Source organism: Pezoporus wallicus, unplaced genomic scaffold (genome assembly GCF_028554395.1).
Source record: "Pezoporus wallicus isolate ANWC-B61680 ecotype Strahan unplaced genomic scaffold, APGP_CSIRO_Pwel_v1 contig_8042, whole genome shotgun sequence".
Classification (NCBI taxonomy): domain Eukaryota; kingdom Metazoa; phylum Chordata; class Aves; order Psittaciformes; family Psittacidae; genus Pezoporus; species Pezoporus wallicus.
The window spans coordinates 1,568,936-1,593,634 of record NW_026639380.1 but is presented as its reverse complement, the minus strand read 5'-3'; the positions used below and the strand labels follow the sequence as shown (position 1 = coordinate 1,593,634).

At 39.2% G+C, this 24,699-nt stretch overlaps 1 protein-coding gene across 1 annotated transcript in view; it reads right to left on the bottom strand.

Moving 5' to 3' along the window:
• The window catches only part of CHRM3 (cholinergic receptor muscarinic 3), a 273,490-nt gene extending 248,791 nt beyond the window's left edge, over positions 1-24,699 (bottom strand). The window contains exon 1 of the mRNA XM_057414522.1: positions 24,504-24,699. The gene's annotated coding sequence lies outside the window, so the exon portion shown is untranslated. The remainder of the gene's footprint in view (positions 1-24,503) is intronic.

Below are 24,699 nucleotides of genomic sequence, written 5' to 3'. Positions count from 1 at the left end.
TATTCCCAAATTAATGATACTGTAAGACTTCTCTCAGGATTTCACCATACAAAAACTTGAAGAAATTCACAGTTCAAATAGGAATAAAAGCACATAAAAGACAAGGAAATGATTAGCATGAAAATATTTAACTGCTGAACAGAAACTAATGCAAAAATAAGCTCTATGTCCACACACATATTTTGACCTCAGGAAATGCACTGTATTTAAAAAAAAAAAAAAATTGAAATCCTATGGACTTCTATTTTCAAAAGATGTTTCAACAGAAACACTGTTTCCAGAGTGAGAGAGATTTCATAGCAGAGTGGCACAGCAAACCATGAGGCCCACACCAGCACACAAGCCTTACTTTCCCTTTAGAAAAGTACTAACACATTGCTGTGTGATAAGTGCTGAAGTTAACAGCTTCAATCTTCTTTCTTTCAGTGTAACAGAATTCCTACTGTACAAACGTATTCAAAACAGCTACTGAATTAATGTTACCTGAATTAATTTCTGATTCCTTATGTAACAGAGACAAAACTGATAGACAGCTGCATTTTGACCTCTTCAATTGTCCAGAGGCCACCCATCTTTCTAGAGATGCTGAATGAGAACTGATGAATGTAAAGCAACCAGAGGTTTCTTCTTGAAGAACTCCATCTCTTCCATCAGACAAATTGTAAGGAAGTGGCCATTCCTAGCTACTCAGGGTTGAATTAATAGTGTCTGGCAGCATTTGTGCACATGCAGTGGGGAAAAAAAGCATTGCCTGGAGACACAGACCAAGACAGATCCTCCTCTGTTCTGTTGCTCCCATTTAGGATCGCATTTAGGGTGATGAGGAGGAGCAGCAGCATCTTGGGAAGTTTAACGAAGAAAAACGGCCAAAATCCACACACAGCTACCACTAACAACTAACATTACTGAAAGATTATGTAGGCAAGTATTTTACTTCTAGGGTAATGCCAGTAGCTACTGCAACATCACCATTTTTAATTAAATCTCATTATTCTTGTATTTTTTTTTTTTTGTGGTCTTAAAGCACAGAGGATCTTTCTTGACTGAATTCTAAATGAATAGAAATTATTAAAGCCTTATACAATGTGAACCCTTACTTCAGCATTAACGTACAAATTATTCACAGTTTCTTGGAAGGAAACCTTAAATTAAACATCTTTGGATTATTAATGCAAGGTGAAAGAATGATTCCCCAAGAGTTGTTCAAAACAACCAGCACATTGAGGTTAATGTGTAAGGGTTTAGACTAGGGTCTTTATTAGGTCCTCCTCTGCATTACCATTTAATGAGAAATCAAACATTGTGGGGAGGTTTTTCTGCTACACAGTCTTAAAAGCAGGAGGGAAGTGGCACACAAACTTGGAAAGATGCATTTTATTGGTTTTAAATTTAATCGTAAAACGTTTCCCACTTTAAATAAGTGCCTTTCAGATTTCTGCTCAAATAGTTCAAGTTAGAGCTTCAGCACAAAACCAAAATACACTACACAGTAAGCTTAATTTCCTCAAGAAGATACTACTTTAGAAGAAATACTCCGAGTAATCCCCTGTAGCAAGCAGTACTCAAAAGCTTAATAAAAAATACTCAATGCCAGTAATATAACTTCTTAGAAATACAGACTTTGCAGAGACAAAAATGAAAATCGTTACTTTTTTTTTTTTTTAATGCTCAGATAGGAGGATTTTTAGTATCATTTTCAAGATATAAAGCCAAGGCAAAAAAGAAATGTAGGCTTAAACTGATTCAAAGTTTCCCAGAAGAGGATGCGTGTTGTTTTTTTTTTTTAATTTTTGTGGCAATTGTAGCAATTGTTTCATAAGATGAATTCAGTCATAATCAGAAAGTAAGAGGTCTGCGATCAGAGATACTGGAGGCACTAAAAGAGTATGTCCAACTGTGATGCTAACCAAGGCAGTACAACTCAACTACATTTTAATGAAAAACATCTTGTTAGTAAGGCCATCATCCAATTCCTGTACAGACAAATTAATCATAGAGTGGTTTCGGTTGGAAGTGACCTTTAAAAGCCATCTAGGTAAACCCCCTATGTAAGGAGCAGGGAAATCTTCAACTGAACAAGTCTTTGAGGAACCCAATCTAACCTGACCTTGAATGCATCCAGGGATAGGGTAGCTACCACCAATCTGGGCAACCTGTTCCAGTGTTTTACCACCCTCATTGTAAAAAATGTCTTCTTTAAATCTAGTCTGAATGCACACTCTTTTAGTTTAAAATCATTACCCCTTGTCCTATTGCAACAGTGGTCAAGTCAATTTAACTGTAAAACATCATGAATACTCCTTTGAGGTATAAGAACATTTAATCTAATTTCAGGTCAGAAAATACTATATCTTTACACAAAGATTTTGTCTGATCTCCTGAATGCTGCAAATCTCATTTCAATCATTTATTCTGCTGTATTTAATTCTGCTAGTGCTAGCTTGCCAGAGCAGATCTGTCAGCACAGCACAGAGGCATGATGGAGTGCTGAGGGCTGAAGAACCTTCACTGATTCTGGTAACTTGTCCCTGCCAATGCTAAAACGTGAACCTCACTCCCAGTCATCCTTCAGCTGTCTGCAGCACTAGAGTGGAGAATGCTGTAAGTCTTGGCTTCCTGTCCTCAAAATTCCTCTGTACTGTTATTGTGTTTGCTACCAAATCAAAGATTGGAAGTTAACTGAGCTTGGAAGTTTTTTTATTCAGAAGCATTTTTTTCTAACTGGTTCATGAGCTCTTTTCGATCATTTCTTTCTCCAACACTTCTTTTCCATATGAATACCAAATGGGTACACTGTCTAAGGTTAGCCTCACCAATCTCCATATCTATATACATTTATGAATCATACAGGTTATATATATTCCTATATCTATTTGTATATTCTCATATATATGTATAACGAATATATGAATATGACTAGCATTTTCTTCTACAGCACCACCTAGGGGACATGAACTCAGTTACTGGCCCTTTCAAAGTCCAAGTGTTTCCGACTGTGACTGCCAGACCTATGACTGGGGTCTGACTTCCTCAATTTTAGAAATCAGCTGCTTCAACTATGTAACTCCTCTGATTTCACTGTCATAGTTATTTATTGGTTTGATAAAAATTGTAGACAGCATAATTGTCAATGATTCCATCTTTGTTTCTAGATAATTAACAAAAATTATTTTAAGTTCTGAAGAGATGGACAGGCTTCTTTTTGAAGAGCCACTGTTGAGATGGCAGCCTATTCTTAATCCATTTAGCATATGCCTTATTGGTAATGCAGTTAGTGCAATAAAGTGATGAGCACATTCCCAACTTGCATTCTTTGTTTCCGGGACTGCTTACGCATTTTATATTAGGACTCACTAGAAATAATGCACAACCTGGCCTGGAAGCAAGGAACAGAAGCTGCTCCCTTCCTTCCCAATGAGGGCCCATGGACTGGAAAAGCCATGCCACTTCTGCTGCCTTCCAATCACTACAGGTAAAGGTATCGCCCAGCAAAGAAGCAGCTTTCAGCATTTCAAGCTGTTACAGGAGACAGATCTTATATCTTTCTTCCCCAGGCAGGTGATGTGAACCTCAGAGGCTCCTCGCAGTTTCCCTTTGCATGCATGACCTTCCTTCCCTTCTTGGCTGCACAGGCTGGGCTGGTTTCCCAGCTCCAGTCTCAGCCAGCTCTTTTCAAGTCCTTACCATGGCAGCCAGAAATCTCAGGGAGGGATGACTGGGGCCACTTTTGTGTCTTGTTAAGTCTGAAGGCAAGGCAAGAAATGCTCTCCTTCAATTTACAGAGAAAAGCCAAAAATCAGAAAGCTTCCTAATGCTTTCCTTTTCTCTACAGTTCACGCTCATTCACTGCAGACAACATTGGGTTTTTTATTCCACCCTTCCCAAACCACTGAGTACTACTGGGTATACAGCCTTCTACACACTGTTTCACCTTTCCCTGTATAATGGTGGGAATATTAGAATATCAAGACATTTTTGGTCTCTGTCCCTTCACAAGCAAGATAAAAATGTCTTTAGACAGAGTCCTGAATTCTGTCTGAACTGTGCTTTAGGTGCTCATTTCTTCTGTTGCATACAGTTTTTCACTAGAGACTGAAGAAAGTGGCATAAAGCATAATTATTCAAAGGAATAGTAACATGAAAATACACTGGAAGAGAGGAGGGGTCTGCACCCCGCCATGTCTTAAAGCTAAGACCCTTATCTTGCAAAGTCTCCATTAGTGGGTCCTTAAGTATGCCTGCATAGGCACAGAGCAGACTAATGGAACTTGCTGCAGTTGAATTTGGCTCCAGGATGAATTGAAAAACAAAAAAAAAAACACACAAAAAAAAAAAACAACAACAACCAACCAACCAAAAAAAAAGAAAAAAGGAAAAAAAAAACACAAAAACCCCAACAAAAAGGCAGAGATTGCCATGTATTATACAAATAAAAACAACCAGTATTGGAGGCAGCACAGCAACTCTCATAATCTACCAGAATTACTCAGAGATTAAGATGCTAATCTCAAAATTGACTAGATTTATATTATATAGACCATGAACACAACAGGAGGCACTAAAGAAAAAAGGAAAACCTACAAATACCTCCTTTCCCTTCTATCCAATAAATAAAACATCCCCCCAACAAATCCTTTAAAGACCATCCATAAATTGAAAGTATCACTTTAAAATTACTTCCAAGAGCACTAAATTTCAATATAATTTTAAGCTAACCAAACAAACCTGCTAACTTTTGATAAAGGCACCTTCAGAGGTCATTCCAGATGTTGGCCATAACCTCAGTGAAGGCTTAGATTCTAATCAGTATTTTCAAGTTTTCCCACAAACATCTGAAACTGAAGTAACTATTTATTATTTCACAGGAAACTAATCCAATAAGATAAAAGCATAAATTTAAGGAAAAAAAATCTTAAATTATTTTTTCTAATTTATTTAAAAAAAAAAAATCTCTCTTTCAACTTACTGTATTCTACTTCTGAAAGACTATGTTCCTATTTTCTATTAATAAGTATATATATATTAAGGGAAATACGTAGTTTGAAACTAACCAGATTTTCAAGAAAAAACATTTAAAATTAAGGGCAAAGTACACCATATTTTTTAGATATGTGTACATGTGAGATTACTATATAGGGATGTGACCTTTGTTTATATTTTAGTAGTATAAACAAAAACAGTCTACCATATTCAAGGACGAAAAACAGTGGTATTCATGTCAAGTAAAAACATTTTCTAGCAAAACAACTACCAATATAACTATATAGTAACAAAACAAGAGACGTGTACTGATGAGGAAATGTTGAGGAAAAGTTTCAAGGTCTTTTCTAATGTGCATTAACAAATTATACTGCTTATCTGAAGCCAGTTTCATCTAGTCTTAAGAAGAAAGGGAACATAAATACATAAACTGGACAGAATTATCAACTTCACAATCTCTCACCTGTGAATTACTTTAAGACTAGGATTTTTTTAAGATACATGAAAGCTTAAATGCTTTCATATCATTCCAAAGTGTTTAACAAATTCATATATTGATGAAGCATAATTATGCAAAACATTGTACAGTAGAAGTAAGATAGGTGCTTCACACCGTGCAAAAAGGTACAACAAATTCTCAGATGTCATAGTCAAACTTTGGTAGAGGAAACAAGAAAAAGTTTGCATTAGGTATTTGGAAGAGAACTGAGCACTGTACATGGAATGCTGTCTTTATGGAAGTTGCCATTCATGGGTGTCAATAGTGCATCGAAACCCCATGAGCCTGTTAGCAAGAACCATTACAAAGGTAGAAATTTCGAGTTATACTTTCAAAAACAGTTACTTGTAACGAGACATCTGATGTCATTCTTAGAGATGATCCTTAATGTGAACTAGCAGCAAAATTTCATCTTAGACAACTGTATCATGCCTGCAGTTTTATATGCATCACAACATATACCAAACTGTCATAGGACATTTTTCGTGTCCTGTGTATTGCCTCAGATACTGCTGTGCTTCAGGGGAAGGTGAGGTGATCTTTATAGTCTGTAAAGGTTCAGCTGTAGCAGAAAGCTTTATGCTTCAGCCATAACCAGTCTTCTAACAGCAACAACATTCCTCCTGCCTCCACTTCATCTCAACATACATGGATATTACTAGACTAGCACAAATATGCTTGTAGTATGATTTGGCCCAGTTCAGAAACTAGTATGAGGTATGGAAACAAAGAATTACCCGTATCGCATGTTTCACAGAAAAAAAACTTACTGCAATGCTAATAGTATCAATAATTTCTCAAGTATATATCAGAATGGATTATTAAAACACAACATTTGTTAGTATTGGAGACACATTCTGTAAAATAAGTATATTGCTTAAGATTACACAGTAATTCATATTTGCTCTGACTCAAAATGGTTTCTGCTAGTAATAAAAATATATATCGTTTAAACCAGCTATGTAAGACAAGAGAATCATTCCACTGTTCACAAAATTAAAGACTATAAATCTTTAGCTCACCTGGTGCAGCTTTTCATTTTTCTGAATGGTAATTAAATAAAACAGAACTTGAAGAGACAAGAGAGAGAAAGGACCATGCCACAGAAAATTCAAACCATGTTAAAGTGGGAGTGTTTTCCAAAAACTGAATGTTTAGAATCAGCTGCTCTACTACTGGTACTGTAACTCTAGGCTCAAAATAAACTGAACTTTAATCCAGGTACTCTTGCCTTGTAATCCATTTTGGCTTTAGAGTTCAGAACAGCAAAGTAAAAAGATGACTTTGGGAAAAATAAACACTAATAAAGGCTAATTTAACATGATGCTAAGAATTAACTTTGGAAAAAAAAATAAAAATCAAACTCAAAAATCTAAACACCCCACCACTGCATCTCAGTTCTTGCCCAGATGCTGCAAACACGAAAGATATAAGCAATTGGAGCTGCACTAACAATGCCCACGTACCCGGCTAATAAGAGCCACTAGCTTTTCCTCTTAAGCTTTTTACACAGGTATCAGAAAAAAAAAAAAATCAGTCCAATATATTAAATTTAATTGCACCCTGTTTCTATAGAGATGAATTCATTAATTCCTATTGGCTCTTACAGAGGAAGAGTTCAGTACAAATTTTCCTTGAGCATGACAGCTGGAAAAGTCTGGGCACAATATTTGAATCAATTCCAGCTTCATTCATCTCAGTTAAGCACCTGATGATCAAAAGGCTGTTAAACTTATTTCTCACAGATCTACATTGGCACCCCAGTAAACCTGGCAATTCAGTATCCAAAGTGACAAACTGGGATCATTACAAGCTTCAGATGATCATTTTACGACTCTCCCTGCCACTGATTAGTATCTCTAATAGGTTATCTCTGTAGCAGAGCAGCATACCAAGCCTGACATGCAATTGCAGGCACCTTATCTTCAGTTAAAAGCAAATCGAAAATATGAATTGAGAAGAGGTATACCAGTTGTTACAGTTTATAATTTGACAGAGGGTAAAAAGCCAACATCCTGAAAAAAAAAGAACACATAAACCAAAGGATACATTTAACACATAACAGCACCTAAAGATGGGTTTGAGAGAGACCACAGTTTTTTCTAGACTCTAGGCTTACAAAGCATTTAGAAGAGACAAAAAAAATGGATGAAAGAAAGATGAGGCAAACACGGTAGGCAGTTGCAGTTTTTAGTCAAATGGTTTTCTCATTATTTGGTTCCCACCACAGAAGCCAACAGAGATTCTGAATGAAAAAATGACGGTTTCAAGCTGCCTCAGACAGGCATTCACATCTTCTGTCACATCAAGGAAATAACTAACAGTTCTTTGCAATCATACTCGTATCCAAAAGAAGCAATGAAGCTACAGTTAAGTCTTACAAAAGCAGTTTATAACCCCAAAATTGAACTTCAACTTGAAAGCTGTTTCAGTTTACATTTCAACTCTTTGTTTCACCTATGAAAGTTTCCACTTGTTGCTTAAAATAGCAAAGGCAGAACATTTTTGTTTACTTCCACACAAGAACAAAATTCCCCGAGATATCCCTTGATGGCAATGAAGAATATATGTACATGAGAGAGTGGAACAGGTTCTGTGGTCCAATTATTCAAGTATGTTGTACATGGAATAAGGTACAGTGGGGAGAGCTGTCTGCTGTTACATTTTTGACTACTGATAGAAAGCAATTATTGTCAAATTAATGAATACAATTTTCATATTCTTGCAAACACCTTAAAAGAATATGGAAATTATCTAGGAAATGCAACTGTACCTATATTAACCTATAAGTACGGATATACGCCCAGACAACTTAGCCTTGACTCATTCCATCATTTTAAATGTAATTATGTAGGATGCACAGTGAAAAGAACTCTTTTCCTCCTACTCCCATGTGCTCATCACTGCAAGAAAGCTATCATGTGGTCCTATGAGCAAAATCCTCTCACATAAGTGTACGTGATGACAAGAAGGGAATTTTGAGCTTTTAAAGACATACTACATCTAGGCACATGTAATTAAAACTGAAGAGAAAAGCATTCACCATTTATGGAACCTCCTACCAGACTCCTGCACTCCTGGAATAAGAAGTAGGGGTTGCAAAATGGTGCTTACATATGCATATGTTCATGTGTTTAGTCACTGCTCCTGAAACAAGGTGCCAGTAAACAAACAATTCCCTAAAATCTAACCTCCATGAAGATTACACATGAAGGGGTTTGGGTTGGCTTTGGGGGCTTTTTTGTATATATTTTCCCCCTGTGATTTTATCAGCAAATAATTTAATTTGCTTCATGTCTTGAAATGACTCAACTTTTAATCCTCTTGCATTGTTTCTTATATAAACACAGAAGTATAAATCTTTTTGTCTTAAATTAAACTGTGATGCCAACAGATTTAATTAATTTGGGGAGTTTCAACCTGAATTACTATTGCTTAAGATTTTTTTTCTGGCAAAACAAAGACCAAACTGAATCACTTTCTGTCAAACAAGTATGTTATACTCACCCAGCTAGGAAAAGGCATGTAAATAAAGGCTTAGGTTTGAAAGAAAGGCCCATGCCTTTTCTTGTAAACAGGGTTTACAATTATCACTCAGGTTGAAAAGTATCCTCAAAGGCAGCAGGGAATTAAACCTATGCATTCAAGCATACATTTCTGACTTCCCAAGAGCATTCAAATTTGAGACTGTATGGTCTTCCTTGGTAAGGCTTTTCTCCAAAGCCTTTGGATGATGCACAGGAACAAAGCATACAGAGACTGTCAGTTCCAGCTATGCTCCAGCCCTGCTGCTTGTGAGGTAGCTCCAGGATTTCTGCATTTTATAGTCAAATGTCTCCAGGCAAAGGATTGGTAGCCTCAGTTCCCCTGAAAACCCCAGGGCAAAGTGTGACACTTGAGGGCTGCTCAGTAGTCTGTGCGGTGAAAGCAAAGGGCACAAATACAGAACAGCCATCTGCCAAGGCACTTCAGCTCTTGTCTTCCTGGGACACCAGCACTGGACCTCCCACTGAAGCTAAGCCATATGATATGAAACATATGAAGAAAACATCTGACTTGCAAGTAGGACAGAAAGAGGGATGCTTGCAAAGGAAAGAAGAGGGATGTGAGAGCAAGGCTGCAGCTCTTGCTCAGATGGATGCTAGCTGGCTACACAAGATGTAACCATGACCTGCAAACAATGCAAACCAGAACAGCTAGATGCTTGGGCTAGTCTTGACCACAACAACATTCAGAACTCATTAGAACAAAGCATGTAATGCTACCTTGTATGGTGAATGAATGATCTATACTAAGTTAATGATTTCTTCCTACTTGCTCTGTGAGGCTCCTACCACAGTAGGATGTGTAGGCATTGAGCTAGGATGCTTCTAAGCACTCCTGACCCAAAGTCTTCTGATAACACATTTTAGCCTGATCAACTCAGCTCTTGACCTGCAAAGACATTCCACCTAGCCCTTGGGTGAAAAAGGCAAATCTACCCAATCTAAAGAAATTTTGTCACTTTACTTGCTGAGAAAGCACCTTTTCTGTTCCCTTTTCAGCATTCAACCTGACTTCTTTCTACAGTTACAAGCAATCCCATAGCAGAAACTCTTCCACTTACCCCAAAAGGGGATTAGGACTTCTTGGAAACATTTTTAAAATAAACAGTTTCTTTACCCTGTTTAAACAATGATTGTTTAAGCCACGGTGTCAAAATGACTCAGAGGAGTTGTGCTTGTCATTGTACAATATTCAGCATGATCTACAACGTGACCAGGCAGCAATGACTTACATTAATCATGAACCAAAGTATAATTAAGGCAAAATTAATGGACTGCAATGGTCTGGCAATTGCTGTCCATGTTCTCACCCTTTCTGCTGGCTTGCCAGACAATTGCACTTCTGGTGGTGAAGTAGTCTGCAACTGAGGCTGAGCACAGGAATCCCTTTTGCACAGAACAGACTCATAGACATAAAAAAACAAACAAACAAAAAAGGACTTAATTTGTGTGAGCATACAGAAAAATCCTTTCCACTCTGATTACAGCAACAGATTTGGGCAGAGGAGCACTGGCAAATCTATGCAATTCAAAACTGCTCTGTCACTGTGATCCACGTGAGCTAGAAAACTGCCTGCTAATGTACTATCCCTGACTTTAAGGGAGAAAACACTTCACTTCTGATCTGTTATGTGATTCAAAATATAGAGAAAGTCTATAATCTTCCAGTATCAACCCTAATTCTACCTTTTCTGGGAGCATGAGCTCCCAAATACCTTAGTCCACAATTACCCGTTCTCATTTTTTCTCTAACATACATGATTCACTTCTCTCCTGTGACATACTTACGGTTCTGACTTCAGTTTAGTTCTGATTTCACATTATAATGGTGAAACACCTGCTATAGTAACCCACAGCAGTACTGACTTTAATTTGTCACTGAAGGATTGCTCAGCAGCCCATCTTAGGGAAATCTTTGACTATTACAGCCCTACAGTTCACTGAGAAATACAGCACAGCCCCAGAAATAACAAACAGCTTCAAGAAAAAAGCTTTAATAGATGGCTGGAAAACTGAAAACCCACTTCCAAACTACTTCCTCTAGCGGTACACCTGGAAAAAACATCAGCACTTGACCTGCCTCATGGTCAATGTCTCATGGAATTAACTGCCACAGAAGTGTTTTTTGTTGAAGCAGACTAACATCTCCATTTTTCAGGGGGCACAAAAATGAAACACTTGGTTGCATAAGGGATTCAGTAACCAGCAGTTTACAAACTCACAAGTGTATTGAGATACAGATGTGTCCTGCCATGATGGAGTCACGTTAAAGAGTATATGCAAAGGCTTCCAGAAGTCAAATCTTGGTATTTCTCCCTCATTGAGAGGTGCCTGTGTGAATGCTTACACATGTCCAAGTCAGGAATACGTGCTAGTGGACCATTTTAACACCACCTCCCATTATCTCATGCCTGACATTGCCTCCAGGCTCTCAGCCCCTCACTATCAGACAACTCCTACTGTCTTGTGTAAACTGAAAATACCTATCTAGATTTTCACAGCATAATGGCAGCGCTGATGATTTAAAGAACTGCCACTTCAAATCCGTGAATGACAAAAACTTAAACTTTTCCAATTCCTCCCCATTGACTGGAGTTATTATAAGCTTTAAACTCTCTTGGGTGGCCAGCCCGTCTCTGTGGTCAGATAACTGCCCTCATCTTTCTCTGAATTTTAACTAAACAAAGAGGATTAACAGGAACAGTCAAGGGGAAATCCCACAGCACTAACTCTGTGAAAATTAGACAGTATTGTGTCCATCTGCTGCCTAAGCTAAAAAACTTAAAAGTTTTCTGAGGTGGTAATATAGCTGTTATGGAACTGCAGAGATCTATCAGTCATGTCTGAAAAAATCAGGTAAGTTCCCTTGACTGGAGCTAGTTGACTAAATTTTACAGGCTTTGTCAGAAGAATAAAATTCCTCAGTCCAGAGTTATTTCTCTCACGTTTCAGTACTGAATTTATTATGTAACAAAGTTGCTTTATAGCATATTAAGTTTTGCACATTTAAGATCAACTCTCATTACAACATTTCAAGGAACTCCTGAAATATACGACTGACAGATGAAGCTTCTAAATATCAACATGGGAATTCACAACTCAATACTTACACATTTGCTTTTGCAATATGGAAACTGCAACACTCAGGTGACATTTTCAGTAACTTTCATCTCAGGAAGATCAACAAGCAATACAGAAGGAACACAGTAGTGTAGGACAACAAGGGTGTGCAGAAGGAAAACAAAGCAGCTGGTACATAGCCTGGCTACATACTGCCTCCTTATTTTATACTCCCCTCCTGCAATAAGCCTAAAAGGCTTATTTAAAGGTATTTAAAATTCTTAGGGCTGGCAGAACCCGGGTGAGTGTAACAGGTTTTCTGTGCAAAGATGACTTTAGAGGAGCTAAAAATTGACATAAGTTAATGCGAGCTAATGAGATATGGCTAACTGATACCCACCCAGATGCTAGCCTGCATTTCCTTACATTAAGCTCTTGGGGATAAAAGCTTGCAATTTATCACTTCCACAGCTGTTTGTTCACCATATTTGCAATTACAAAAGCAAAACTAGCCTTTCAGTCAAATATACTGTGCACATTCAACTGTATCTCTGGTGGCAGTACAGACTCAGGAATACCTTTCACATTTTAATGATTTCTTTGCCGAAACCAGAAATCGTAGTTAACTTCATATGGCCAACAATTTAGATAAAGTTCAGACGACTGGCAAATAATAACTATTTTGCTACATACAGCTGACTGTGCAAAGCTTTAACATACAGTCATTTATCCATTTTAAAGCATTCTTTACTGCATGGTATCTGAGTGACATCCACTGTAACAGCTCAAGTGGATGTAATGTTTAACTGAATCCAGATAGTAAGGGTGCAGTCTAGCAATCTAGTAATATCATTGAAACACTGAGTTAAAGCTGTTGAAAACTGCTTAACTAATAAAAGTCACCAGATGCTCAGCTTTTTGCTCTGTATATTATTCAGCACTCAATCAACTTTCTGTCCAAATTTTGCTGAAAATATGCTGAAACATCACAACTCCATAATGAATCCTATTCTTATTACAGCAAAACTATATCAACAACCTTTCACTCTTACAGGCTGACACAGAATACAACTTTCTTACCTTCACACATAGTACAACTGGGGTTTAATCTGTGTACTTCAACTCTATTCCATGAGTGCCGTTTCTCCAATGATTCATGTTTTTCCCCTCACTTGAGATCCATTAACAAGCACAATCGAAACCAGAAATTCCTACCTCAGGCTGTAGATAGCAACCTCTATTCTTATGATTTTATGCTTAATTAGCTATTTAGAATATTTGTTCCAGTTCTATGATTCTTGCAACTAAGGGTCTTAATATAAAGCGCAGTTCACTGCATCAAGACCAAACTTGCAAATAACATGCAAACAAGAAAAATTTTTAGAGCTAACAAGAAGAACTGGAGAGGGAAGGAAGAACAGAGGAGACTAGAAATTCAGAAGGGAAATCATAACCCTCAAATGAAGGGTTCTGGCCTGGTTATTACTCTGAACTAGGATCAGAGGAAGAATTTTGTTCAAGTTTATCTTCACATGAAAATAGCTATGCGTATTATAGCTTTAATCTTATTTAAATTAAATTAATTTAACTGCTGCAAGTAGTTTGGGGGTATTTATTTCCATTTATTTTGCTTAAGTTGATTAGGGCAGGCCTTGAAGTATGTTTTGCACACGTACACTCCACACATTGTTGGCCAAAATAAGACCAACTGGCCACTTATTTCTAGAATTTGCATTTCTGCTTCACTTTAACTAGAAGAGGTAATATCTTTGGTTTAAAAAAAAAAAAATGGAGGGGTTTTGTATCACAGCTACTGGAAAACTCAAAAAACAAAAAGAAAAATACCTATTATAAAGAACATGCACAAGTAAACCCATGCAGAAAAGAATATACTTTTCATTCTTGAAGAAGCGTTAAAAAAGAAAAGTGAAATACAGACCGAAGTAAAATCTGTCTGTCCAAATAAAAAAAACAAACAAACAAAAAAAAACCCACACACAACAAAAAAAAACCCTAAACAAACAAAAAAAAAAAAACAACAAGCAAAAACCCCCAGACCTCTAGCTTAACAGTGCTAGGTGTCAAACCACATCTTTAACTAAGGTAGAAACACAGCCAGGTGGTATATTCATACAACCATCAAATTTATGAACACTTCTATAGTGCCTCCTCTGAATATTTTTCCTTTTAGATATAACCTTCTGCATGAGTTAGCCAAGCACGATGAGTGAACCTTTTCTGCATCTATTCATTGCTATCAATCATTAATAATCCAAGACATTTGGCATCCAAGCTTGGGGAGTTTGGGGGGGAGTTGGCACTAAAGGCCTTGCATTTGTTTAAACTGAGATCAGGAGCAGCAGCATTACCAATTGAAAAACCCAGTGAAAGGCAATCAAAAGGAATTTTCATATAGTAAAAAATAAATACATAATGATGGAAAATAGCTGCTAAACCAAAAACCAAACACTACCACAGTTTCAAACACATGGTCAATAAAGAAATTCTGAGTAATTGAAAGGAACAATCTTGAAATTTTACGGTTTTATGTCAACATTAAGATTCAGAAACACCTTATGGCATTGCAATGCCTGGTTCCAACTACAATATGGAAAGCAGGATCAAAGTCATGCAAATCACACAACCACACAAGAGCTCTCAGTATTCAACTGTTCTTGTCATATAAATCAACATACAATGCAAATAAATTCTTACCCATCCCTTTACATAAGCCATATCAAGGAAATGTTCCCACCTTATAAAAACAAAAGGATGAGGTTTTGGATTTTTTAAAGGAACCTTAACAGTTATAGAAATAGTAACAGCAACTAAATTTAAGAGAAGCAGAAACAAAACTGTGTAGCTGTTGTAAAATGAATGCATTATTCCTAGAAACAAATCAATCAAGCAACTAATGTACCAAGTGAAATAAGTTGATGAGATCTGACACAGAGAAAGATACTGGTCACCTGTATGACTCGCTGTACCATGGAAAATTTCAAACTGATATAAAAAGGATAACACCTCCGCATGCTGATATTGGCAAGTTATTAGATATCAGACATTCAGCTTCATTAAAAAGTAATCAGTACATTACAAATTGTTTCAATTTCAGTATTTTCTTCTTAATAACAACAGATCTGACCACATTTACCTTTGAACCTTAATTTTCTTAGCTTGCAAATATGACTGCAAGTTAGAATTTTGTGTGTGTGCTAATGCTGTGGAAAACAGAGTAGGTGAGGTCTGCTTTTTTTGTGTGTATTATTTCTTTTCAAATAAGTTGAGATCATATCTGTTTTTTAGGCCTCAACATCTTCAGCTATTCCCAGATCTTAATGGATCTCCTGATCATTGCTGTCAGCCAACAAGTCGCATAATCCTCATTCTTCTATTTCAAGCATTTGAAAGTTTTCTTTTACTATACCCATAATTCAAAAGCTGCTCCTGGCAGCAGCAGATTTGCTCACAAGTGCCCTGAAAAGCTTCAGCATGTGGTGCTTCGCAACAGTTCCGCACTGCAAATACCTATTTACTGAACCATGTTTCTGGATGGTGGACTCGACATACACTTACTTAAATGAGTGGCTTCAAGTCCTACACTTTGGGGGGTGGGGGGTTCAACCTAATCCAAGAAAATGTTCAGTACAAACCTATAAAACTAGATCCATGTTTTCTTAGCATTCTTCGGGAATGAAAGTATTTCCAGAATCATCATTTTCATTTTTTAGAACTTAATATTGTGATCTGGGGAGGAGGCATGGGAACAGACTACAACACTCTAGTGAGAATTATGCTACCTATTCAGCTTCAGTATTTTATTCACAGATGGCAATATATCATGCTGAATGCAGAAATGAATGTGACAAATGACATTTTTCTTCCCCGAACTGAATGGAAAAGTAAAAAACTCTTTGCAGCTCATAAGAATGTGTTTTTAACAATGAATGATTTGATTGTGCTTACAAGAAACATACCTCATATAAAATATGATCGTCAGAATCATAATGAAAATTAGACTTGATTACTTCTATGAAATTTTTACCAGTAAAATAAATCTCCAATATCTTTGATCACTCTGTTTAACACCAGAACAAAACAAAAAAAAACAAAAACCAAACAAACACACAAAAAGACTCAACAGTTTCCAAAGAGCTTGGACATTAAACAAAAATAATCACAACAGGTTTGTGTTCAAATTCATAAAAATTTTAGCTTAGTTCAAGTTTTGCCCATAAGATCCAGTTCAAGCTGCCATAATTGCAGAATAATTTCAGAAATTTCTAGACAGACTGCAGCTGAAAATCTTTAAAGGTTAACTGAAATTTTTCTATGTATTAAATCCACGAGGCCTTTTTTTTTTTCTTTTATCTCCTACCATTTCCCAAGGACGTACAAATCTACTGCTGTTTTTAGAAACCTTTTGTGGTGGGTTGACCATGGCTGACACCTGGTGCCCACCAAGCTGCTCAGTCATTCCTCCTCCTCAACTGGACAGAGGAAAGGAAAACACAATGAAAAGCTTATGGGTCAGGTTAAGGACAAAGACAGTTCACACTCACTCGTTACTGTCACAGGCAAAGCAGACTTGACTTGGGGAAAATTTAATCTAATTTATTACCAATCAAATCAGAATAGGGGAATGAGAAAATAAAAAACCAATCTCAGAAACACCTCTCCACCCCTCCCTTCTTCCCAGGCTCAAGCTCACTCCCAAATTCTCCATCTCCTCCCCTCCAGAAGCGCAGGGGGATGGGGAATGGCAATTGTGGTCAATTCATCACACCTTGTTTCTGTGGCTCTTTCCTCCTCTCAGGAGAACTCCTCACACCCTTCCCTGCTCCAGCATGGGGTCCCTCCCATAGGAGACAGTCCTCTACAAACTTCTTCAGCATGGGTCCTTCCCGTGGACTCTAGTCCCCCTCGGGGTTATGAGTCATCCAGCAAACCTGCTCTGGGTAGGGTCCTCTCTTCACAGGTCCTTCCAGGAGCCTGCTCCAACACAGGCTTTCCACAGAGTCACAGCCTCCTTCGGGCATCCCCCTGCTCTAGTGTGGGGTCCTCCATGGGCTGCAAATGGAGATCTGCTCTACCATGGACCTCCATGAGCTGCAGGGGCACAGCCTGCCTTGCCATGGTCTGCACCACAGGCTGCAGGGGAATCTCTACTCCAGCACCTGGAGCACCCCCTCCCCTCCTACAATGACCTTGGTGTCTGCAGAGCTGTGTCCTGGGTTCAGCAGTAGCAGTCATTTTTCTCCTTCTTGGTAGCTGGTGCAGTGCTGTGGTATGGAATACCTCTTTGGCTAGTCTGGGTCAGGCGTCCTGTCTCTGCTTCCTCCTGGCTTCCCCTCCTCCCTGGCAGAGCATGAGTCTCACAAAGTCCTTGGTCAGGGTAAACATCACTTAGCAACAACCGAAAACATCGGTATCATCATGAGTGTGAAACATGTGCTCCAATTAAACAAGCCAAAACGGCTGTTTCTTTCATATATTCTTACTCCTCTCTTATGACTGCAACTGCTCCTGTACAGCTTTTTTCTTTCCCTTCTTAAATATGTTATCCCAGAGGAATTACCACTGTCCACTGATGGGCTCAGTCTTGGCTAGTGGCAGGTCTCTCTTGGAGACAGCTGGCATTGGCTCTATCCCATACAGGGGAAGCTTCTAGGAGCTTCACATAGAAGCCATTCCTGTAGCCTCCGCTACTAAAACCTTGCCACACAAATCCAACCCTAACCCTCTTTACTAGATTTAAATCTTCCCGAATTTATCTTAGCACTCCAGAGCCAAGATGTGACTCCAATTTTTATTTTTTGGTTTTCCAGTCCTCCTTAAGAGACACTTGAAGTGAGTTTGCTCATTCTCTATTTAACAGGATATTCTTTCTGTAGTAAGTATTTTAGAAAGATATTTACATACATAGATACCCCAAGGATGATTTCTTTCAAGAATCCTGGAAGTAAAATACACTCAGCATTTCTTCACTATAGGCTTTTGTAATGCTGTTTTAGCTTTTATTACAGAATTTTCTTTAAGGTTTCCCAGTTAACAAAGCCAGACCGTTATGTTAATAAAAGGAACAACCAAGAGATACAACTTGAAGAGAAATTTCAGGCTTTGACTGCTTGAAAACGGTAATTTGACTGTGCAGAGGGCTCCAGTGGGCTCTCCAAAAGAGTTGCTCTGACGAGACAAAGCTGAGGCTTTGCATGTAACTGCATTTTCAGTATTTGCCTTTTACAGTTATTACTTGCAAGGTTAACAGAGAATGTCTGGTGGGCGTCAGGGGCACTACATATAAGGAAACATACTTTAACAATACACAGAACCACCAGCCTTGACATCTGCTGTAGCACCATCACCCACTGCATAAGATGAAGCAAGAGTCTACACATCAATCAGAAACCTGCCACATCCAGAATGTATGCTACTGTCAGGCTCTTCCCTTGGCACCTGGAGTTATGTTGTTCCATTTTTCTGGGTCTTCTACCCTTCATCTTATTTTCTTTGTCCTGTATATATGCAAGAGTCATAGGCCCCTTCAGACTTGCCTCCTACAAGCACTATTCTTCCTTTGACTATCCTCTTAATTTCCTTAATTTACAGTTTCCTTGTTCTTACTCTTCACCTGTCCTTATATTCCCTTCACATAAGGAAGGGAGCATATGCTCCCTTCTTCCACTGCAACTGACATCCTGAGAAACTTAGCTCCTCCTAAAAATTTATAACCTTTCACTACCTCAATCTATCACAGATAATAACACCAATCATGGACTCACAGTCCAAGACAGTTCCATTTTATTCCACTGTTCCTCAGGTATTTCGCATTTCCATGTCCCTTATGCCTTCTGTTTCGTGTGTGTGTGCATGTATATGGATAACTTCCCTTGTTTGCCTGTTATCAAGAGAGATGACAAGGTAAAATGCAAACAGCAATCTATTTCAATGAAAGAGAGAAGGATGTTTCAGCTGGCAAAAAAAGTAAGATAAAGTACCATCTAATCTTGACCTCATAAATTTGCTCTGTTTGATGTCCAACTAATCCTGAAACCTACTTAGGGCTTTCCCGCACATCCACTGTCAGGACTGAAGAACAGACACCCTTTGAGAGAAGATGCAGCAGTTTGTGGCGAAACATCATTATCAGAGATAAAACTCTGCAGTATTCCACAGGGTGATGAATTTTATGTCTGAGGAGACACAATATGCTCTTAATTATTTTGTTAGAAGCAAGTATGCACCTTTGTACAGCAACTGGAGATGATTAATAAAAAGATAATTCTGAAAATTTTCAAGTTCTACTCTTCCATGATAGTTTTGCGTGTCTGCATTACTCCCCTTTCAAAAAGAAAGTTTCTTAATCCTTTGAATAGTCCTTACTATTGTGCATATTACATCCTGAGATTGAATTTTCCTACTAATTGTCTCCAGTGAAGTTTGAAAGGATTTGTTGCTATAGCAATACTTTGTGTTGATTCAGAAATTAATGATAAAAGAAGTGGCAATTAGTACTATTAATTTTTATGAGAGAAACACGGTAGAGTGCTAAAAGGCTTCTGGCCAAAAAAAAAAGCAGTAAGATTTTGCACAAGTGATCAATATAGAGCTTGTAGCTATAAAACCAAGCATAATGGGTATTTCATGCTTCAGTATGTGCAGCATGAACATTGCTGCCTGAACACCCTCAGATGGACCCAGCCCCTGTTGTGTTTCAGGAAATCCTTAAGAGAGCACAGGAATGAGGTTCCCTTCACAATTAATGGCACCCTGTGAGACACGGACATTAGTATAAGGGGACTGCAGACTTGACCTGCAAAGGGTCCCTTTACATCTCACATAGAGCTGTAAGGCACATGAACAGCCTTCATGGCATATGGCTCCAGTACACCTGATATTGTCAAGTAAGATAGTATGGGATGGAACAGTACAAATGAACACAGCTAGAGCTAAGCAGGCATACAACATTGCATAATACACCTTACCCAACCACAGGTATTGTGATCAGATCATTTTCTTTAACAGAAGTGAGGCAGAGCAGAGGCATGTGTTGGAAACTCCAAACTGCCTGTTCTTTTTTAAACCCTTCCAAAAAAAAAAAAAAAATTTCTCAAACTTCTATGAATTTACAAGTGGGAAACCTCTGACATTTTGTATTACAACCCTTTGCATGTCACAGTTAATCTTTTCCCATAGGGATATACTGGGAATGCAGAAGGACAGGTTATCATTCACACATGGTGAAAGATTATCCTTACACATCATCACACCCTGCCCTGTCATTCAGAAGAGGGAAAAAAAAAAAACAAAAAAACCCAGAAATATTCATTTTAGAGCACAATTCCATCAACTGCTGGATGCAACTGGACAATCCTGTATCACCCAACCACATTCACTACCCTGACAATAACTTGCTACAAACTAGCAAAGCAACCACAACCTATTGGAAATCAATACCAGTCATAGTGTTCGCAACAGAGACTGGGCAAATTATGAGATGGTTGATTTGCATGGAGCTCTTTCAGTACTGTGGCTACACTGCTGTATTGCATCTAGCAAAATAAAAAACAAACCAATCCTGAATTTGCTTGCAGGAATGTTTTCAGATGGGGGTTTGTTTGCTCCAACTTTAGAACTAAAACACGGAAAACAGAGGAGGAAAGGTAATGGCATTGACAAGTGGCCACATTTTTGAATCATATCCAGGAAAACATTTTCCCATAATCCATACTGTAGCTGTATTATTAAATATTTCTCTGTAACTATCTCTATCAAGATTGATTTCCAGAAGTATCAAAGCGCCTCTAGCTCTCATTTCAGCAACTGAAAATTTATCATTCATAACACAAATTACATCTTTTGGTTTTCAAAAAAAAATCCAACTATAGAAAAGACCTTGCCTTTAGTTTACAAATGTTTAATAAACAAATTCACTTAAGCCTACTTTCCTTTACCCTAATTGGTGCCTCCACCAAGAAACCGCATACTTGGAATAGATGAGAGGGTTAATCTTCCATCCTCTCCTATTTTACACACAGTAATTTCAACAATTAGAGAATCAAGTAGAATGGCTTTTCCTTGTCCTCACTCAATCTCCTAGCCAGGCCTGCATGCAGAAAGTTGTGTTCTGATGGCACTCAACCAAGGCACAAGGAGTAGAGTGTTGCAGCATGCTCTTATCGTCTCTTAAAACATAAACAACTCCGAAGCATGAAATCCCATTCTAAATTTGGCATGCAATGCTTATACTAAATTCATTTATTCCATTTTGCACCCCAACAGGTGGGGGGTTCCTATCAGGAACATACCACAATATATATTCTACAACACTCTCTGCTGGATGGACTTAGAGACACAGTTTGCGCATCTAGAGGTGCAGCTGATATACACCCTGCTCAGCATCTCTGACAGTTTCACATGCTACAGCAGCCGTGCAGCCTAGAAGAACTGATGTTCTTCTACTGAATGAAGACACAGAATGAAGTTACAGAGGCCACAGCAACACTGTTGAACGAATTCGCAAATCGAACTACTTTTAGTGTTAACCAGACTTTTTCTTTTCATTCCAAACTTACAGATCCATTTAAACATCTATTACATATTCACAAACAGCTGAGGATACTGAGATGGCATTGCGTATCCTCTCCCACATATCCTTATCCATACTGCTCCTTATTTTAAAGCCAAATTATGTCTTCATTAAATGAAATGCTGCCACTACAGTCAGGGATACTAATAATATTAGTAAACTGTTCTATCCTATTAGGTACTAAACTCAGCAACCATGCATTTACATGCAGCAAGCAGAGCTTTCATTGCCTTCAAGTATCTCACAGGCACTTTGTCTTATCCTCAGAGCACTACCTCTTCTTAAGGGCAAATAAGCTGTAATATGATAACGGACAAAATTACTTAAGGTCATCCAGATCACTTCAAACTCTCTTCTAGTGTCAAGCACCTTTTGCACCACTTCCCCTTCCTCTTTGAGTCACATAACACTCTGTAAGCACAGTAACTGCCAGCACAAAGTATGCATTTAGGCTTTCTGTCTGCTAAAATTGAGACTGGAGGAGAAGGAAAGGTGTAAACGTAAGAACCATAAAGTTGTAATAGTTATGTAGAAGAAATTTCTGCCTTAGTCCTCACAAGTTTTTTTCTTTAGCATTCAGGATTTGATCCTGAAAACATTAATAACACTAAAATCCAAACATTAATTCAAGAAAAGGAGGTTGGATAGTTTTAAAGCAGCAACTATAGTTTTAGAATGAAGCATCGTGTGATAACTTTTTAGACCAGCTTAAAAATTAACCAAGACATTTTTATTCTTAATACTAATACTTCAAAGTGTAATTTAAGACACCCATTGAGCACTATGCCTGTGATATTTTATATTGTCGTAGCTGGTTTTCACCACAAAAAACTACTTCTGAGACTGCTACTCTAAAATACATTGATAAGTTGTGGGATGCAGACTACATTACTATGACTGAGATGAAATCTAAATTTCTTTCAGTAACAGAAGTACAAATGGATTGCATTTGACAATATACAGATGCATGATACAAAGTAGGCAACTGGCTTCCCTCTCCAAGTTACTATTCATCTACTTTAAAAGTGACATGAATTTGCACCTCACAACAGTTTCTGCAATGAATTAGGTTGTATTTCTTGTGAATTAAACATGAAAGGCTACAAAACTGAATTGCTGGGTTAGGTGGAAGAGTGCAGCTGGTAGAAGAAAACTTGCAACCTGTTTTGATACAGCTGGCAACAAGTCAAATGCATTTCATACTGGATTATCCCCGGAGTATTTCACTGCTTTGCTACTAAAAATCAAACAAAACTGCTACATCCAGTACAGTCCAAGAGAACGGTTTTCAGTGTTTCAGTTCAAGTCAACCATTCTTGTTCCATAAAGCTGGTTACCCTCTTAACACGCAAACAGCACTAAAGTAAAAATACATCACTTTGAATGAAATTCAGCACTGGAAAATTCAATCTTCATATTGCTTTACAGGACAACAATGTACATGTAAAAACTTCTGCTAATAACAGAACTATTAAAAATAAAGAAAAATTAAAAAAAAAAAAAAGAGAAAAACATGAAAACTTTTTAAGACACACAGCATCAGATAAAGCCTGCAATACTTCTTCATGCCATGGAGACTTGCTACGGTACGAGTGACCAGCTTGCTTCAGTGCTGAGACATGTTTCCGAAAGCCACCGGGCTTCCATTCTCGACAAAGCAGCGTTACCTGCTGCAGTCCTGATCCAACACAAGTAAGAAAACCAAACACTGTCAGATTAAATATACAGAAGCAGATGAAATAAAACCAATACAGCATTCACTCGCTTTGAAGCATATAGGCATGCAAATAAAAAGTATTAACATTTCAGTCAGTGTAGGGTGTAAACACATGACAATTTATTCCTTGGGCAAAAACAGCCTCAGGACATACCCCTGGCTTTTGTTTGCTATTTTTCAAAGTTTCTCAACGTGTGTCAGCAATATTGAAGTTACAGTTCTGTCTGTGACTACTGCTATATATGGTCAGCACAGATATTTGCTGGGATTTGCATTTTTCCAAAAGTAATCCCAGACAACCAGAAGGCCGTTAATCAGCAATAACACCCACAAGAGCAGATCCATAGCCCTGCACACGTGAGCCCTGAGACTTCCACAACGGCTAGATCTGGTTTTCAGTAAATACTTGGGCTCTGCCTCAGACGCTCCTGTGGGTGCGCTGGCAGCGCACACCCTGCCTGCCGATAGCTTCCCTAACTCCCGCTGAATGGCAGCCCGCACCCTGGGACGTAGCCCCGAGGAGCTGCGTCTGATCCAGAGAAGAGGAGGCACACCGCACAGTGCGCGGAGCCGCGGTGGGGCACTGACCAGCCGGGGGAACCGCGCACCGCCGCACTGCCCCGCACGATAAGCCCAGCACCTAGCATCACGTCTAACCGAGCTCCGGAGCTCTCGGTGCGAACCGCCACAGGACGGGACAGTCGTGCTGTGCGACCGCGGTCCCCGGACCCACCGGAGGGGCGAGCTTATAAGCGAGCACGGCGGGGCGGCCGGCAGTTCGCCTCGCTGAGCAAACCGGCCTCTCCTCCGAACCCCTGCAGGGAGGGCAGCCCCGCCGCGGTCCGAGGAGCCCCCGGCGGCTGCCGCCGCTTCCGCAGCCCCAAGTGCAGCCCCCCAACCCGGGTGGAGAGGGAGCAGCAGGAGGGTACTGCGGCTCCCCAAGCCGCCCCGCCGCAAGGACCATTCTCGCAACTTTCTCCGCGGGGAGCCCCGCTGCGCTGTTAGCCCGGGTGGTCCCGCACGCCGCTCCCCTCCACCGGCACCCCGCGCATAAAAGAGGAAACACAAACAAAAGCCCCTCAGACCCTCCCAAACCGGCGTTTATTTTCCTACCTGCCCGGTTCCCGGCGACGCTGCGCCGCCAGCTCCGCTCCGCGCCGAGCCGAGCCGGGCGCTTCCCGCGGCGCCCAGGTGGCGTTAAGAGCGCGCTTCCCACGGGCGGCGCGCCCCCGGTGGCCGGCACATCCCCCGCCGGACGCCGCCGGGAGGAGGGCGCTGCGCTCCCGCCGCCACCGGCGCACCTGTGCCC